The following is a 3,974-nucleotide window of genomic DNA, read 5'->3' on the forward strand; positions in this document are numbered from 1 at the left end:
CCCCCCTGTAGGGTATTACGAAACGTAGCCAGGAGAGCTATTTTAAATTCTCCAAAGGATTATGCTGTCACGGATGACAAGAAATGAGTTTCAGGCGCCATTCATTTAAGAAAATATAGACGGCAACCTTGTCTGGCTGTCCTTCAGCACCGTCAGTTAATTATTTGCTTTTCACTCAGTGTGGGATCATCAGGAGCTCCTTGGTCAGATAGACGCAGATGTGTCCGCCGCCTTAAAGCAAGGTTAAAAATAGCACAAAGCATCAGAAAGGTTAAAAAAAAATAACTTAAATTAGAGCAAACATCTTTATTTTTCATTACATGTACTCGCGTCAGTTAGTTGTCACATAAAAAAGCGCCACTTCAACGAATATGTAAAAATATGCTTAAATAAAAATGTATATGATTCGGAACACGGAGGGGAAACTTGGTGAAAATGTGGAAATTGAAACGGCAAAGTAAGGACTGGAAGTAGGTCGCAAATAAGCTTTAGTACATAAAGTACTTTTCAGTAGACAGCAACTCGACTGACGGTTATGTTTAAAACCACTTCCTGGTCGCTAGAGATACCAGTTGGGGATGTAGCTCAGTGGTAGAGCGCATGCTTTGCATGTATGAGGCCCCGGGTTCAATCCCCGGCATCTCCACTCTTTTTCAAGATTTTTTTTTTTTAACGTCTTTGATTCACAACTTTCGTCAAAAAGAAACCGCCGATCACATTTTAATGAATAAATCTTTACAGAGCAGTCTTAGTAAGAAAAAAAATGAGGAAACATGGGTGAAAACATATCGTGGTGGAGGTAACAAGGAACTGTAAATCTTCCAGATCATGCTTATGGAGCAAATTAGGTGTCGTGGTAACATTTTACTTTAGAAATTTATTGTTTTACAAAACTGAAATGGATGTTGTTTCAACTAAATTAAATTACAATTGCTTTTAAAAATGAACGTTTCTCTCCAATAGATTTTAATTGCGAAAAATTACATGTTAAAGTTTCTTTCAAACTTTAGGACAAACTTGCGGGAGGTTTTCTAAAGGTCGCCCTTGCAGAGAGCCTTTCAAATGAGTTGAGATAAATTCATTTCACTAGTTTATATTGGGCCAGTTAATAAGAACTGTTTTTTCCAGGCACTTTAAAACATAAACAGATGCAATTTGGATACTGAAATAGTGAAATAAATCAACCTTTTGATGCATGTATACTTCTATACACCTAAACTGATGGCAGCAGGACTCAGTAGAACCTGCGCTGTATTTACGAGGTAATGCCACCATTTTTTCAGGTGCTTTTGAACACAGACACATGTAAGAGTTGGAGAACCCATTTTCAGAGGACTGAGGTTTGTCGCACCTGAAATTGACTCTTTCTTTTATGATTCTGGCCCGTCTGCCTGCTTTGTTTTCCTCCTCAGTTCTCATCTCTCCAATCCAACTCATCTGGTTCACCTACATGCTGCTGTGCTGCAGTGCCATCAGGCTCATGTCATCTATCTATCCTTCAGTAGTTATATTCAGCACTCAGGTAGGCAGACGGTGACAGATTTTTGAAAGCCCTTTGGTTTACCTCCTTACCTGAACACAATCTTGACCACGTTTATTGTCTCTTGGATTTCCCTGCCTTGCCTAGTCCACGAAGGATTCTTCACTGGTTTCTGGACTCGATCCTGTTTCTGCCTCTCGACCTCTGCCTCCTGCCTTGTCCCTGGATTTGTCTGCCTGATATTGTCTTCACGTGCCTTAACTGTTTCTGTGCCCAGACCACCGATCCTCGCCTGACCCTCAGATAAGTTTGCCTCTTTCTTCCTCCCTGGTTCTGACCCTGCCTCGGCCCCTTGATCTCTGAATTCTGATTCCCCCTGGATTACCTGCTACTTACCACTGTGCCACTTCATCACTTCGCTGAGGAGCCAAGAATCTGCCCCCATCTTCCATGGCACTTTAAGAAGGTTAGTGGCTTTTATTATTGAGCTTGGCCCCAAGATTACAAGCCACTAACCTGCTTCTCTGTCCTCAGAGATTCCTGTCTCATTGTTGGTGGTTGCCTGTCTCCTTTCCATTTGTGTCTGACTGAAATTCCAGGTCCTCCGTTCCGAGCATTACACTTTCGTTCAATTAAATACATTTAAATTCAATCCTGGTTTTAAGACGGTGCAGATACATTTAAATCGCATTGCCACACATTAAACTTATCTATTTTAATAAGCCCAATCATTTTCATCAAAGCATTAAGTTTGTAGTAGTTCCTCTAAATACTGATGGTTTCCTAAAGGCTACATTTTGAAAGTTGTATTATAAAGGACCTAACTTTGAAAATGCTCTGTGGTGAGGCTCATTTGTCAGATAAAGAAGTACTTCTTGAAAATAACAACCTTTAAGCAGGTATTAAAATTATAATGCAATATTCTCAGTAGTTGCAAGTGTATAACAAAACCAAAAGCTGTCACTAATTGTGGTATGTCAATGATGGCATTTTAATTAGAAGAAAACAAACAAAGTAGAACTTGTTTGTAAGAGTTTCCTGGAAAAACGCTCTACCTCTTCAAAGAATGCAGAGCCTCAGATTTGTAAAGACCTACACAGCTTCTGAAATATTGCACAAAATAGAACAAGTACTTTGGAAGATAATGGTCTCCAGGATTTTCCAGACCAATAAAATGGGGAAAAGATTTATCCCCAAAGTTAGAAAGTTGTATTCTTTCCTTTTAATGAGAAAGTTCAGGCCGCATTGTTTAATTAAACCAGTTATGTTCATTATTGAGCAAATAAGAATAAAAATTGTTTACAATAAAATTATTTCTGAGCTTTTATTTATTTTTTTTTTTTAGGTTTTAACATCAACAACGTTGAGGCACAGTTTCCTTAAAGCAATAAAAAATAAGATTTTTGATGGGATAATTTTAAATGAAACTATTTCAAATGGTTTATCTTTTTGATAATTTTCAAAACCTTTGTTCAGTAAAATGTTCCTGACTTCTCATACTTTTTGTAGTTCTGTAGAGGACAAAAAAAGTACAATGTGATTATAAATATTAACAATTTGAGAACAAATGATTATTTGTCGCCATCTTCTGGCAAATTAGAGTATTTTCAAGAGCTGGTTGACATCTCTAACAGCAGGTGGCGCCAATTTAGTATGTAGGTCGTCTGAAATTTGAATTTACTGAGTAATTATAAATAAATAACCCATGATCAACAACAACAGCAATAATATCAAAACCACGATGTAGCACAAAAAATTAAAACCCTTTAAGTTCTGCAGAAATGCAGATTTGTTTGTACAGAGCAAATTGAAAAAGCATATTGTATGAGGGCTACAAAGACAAGGAAACAAAACGTTATGACAATATTAGGCAAAGAGGAATAAACTGCATACCTTACATTTTTGCATACCTTACCTCCATTTTTGAAAAAGAAATATTCACTTGTAGAAAAAAATCACATGATTTCACATGAAAAAATATCTTAGGTTTTTGAATAATGCATGAAGGGATACGTCTACCTGCTCAGAAAGTACTGAAATATAAAAACACAAGTTCACTTCAGGATAAATTCCAAATACAAGGTGCTCAATCTGACTATCTTTTTGTTATCTAAGAATTTGTAGGTCAAGTTAAAGGGAAATAAATCTTGAACATGCTCTAACAAACCCCATTCCCCATCATTTTCTCTCTGGGTTTTGAGCTAACATTTAATTTCACCACCTCACGTAAAAATAGACAATGTTTCCACCTGTGTGTGAGATGTAGATGAGATGTTTGCTTGTAATTCAGTCTGTTGGCTTGTGAAGTGTTTGTTCTCGACTCGCATGCAACAATACAACTGTGGACAAATCTAATAATGACCGGCATGATTACCATTTGCCGATGGATGTGTAAAACCTCACTTGGTCTGTAAATTGGCGCGCTGTGCAAACAAGCGGCGTGAGGACAAAGAAATGAAAACGTGAATATAAATCTGCCCCGTTATTAAGCCGT

The 3,974-nt window shown here is 37.4% G+C and overlaps 1 non-coding gene across 1 annotated transcript; it reads left to right on the plus strand.

Moving 5' to 3' along the window:
- Nucleotides 1-574: 574 nt before the first annotated feature.
- On the plus strand, nucleotides 575-646 carry trnaa-ugc (transfer RNA alanine (anticodon UGC)). The gene has a single exon. It is a non-coding gene; the product is annotated as a tRNA-Ala (tRNA).
- The last annotated feature ends 3,328 nt before the right edge of the window (nucleotides 647-3,974 follow it).

Source organism: Poecilia latipinna, unplaced genomic scaffold, assembly GCF_001443285.1.
Source record: "Poecilia latipinna isolate Pla-1442-1.1 unplaced genomic scaffold, P_latipinna-1.0 Scaffold330, whole genome shotgun sequence".
Lineage (NCBI taxonomy): Eukaryota > Metazoa > Chordata > Actinopteri > Cyprinodontiformes > Poeciliidae > Poecilia > Poecilia latipinna.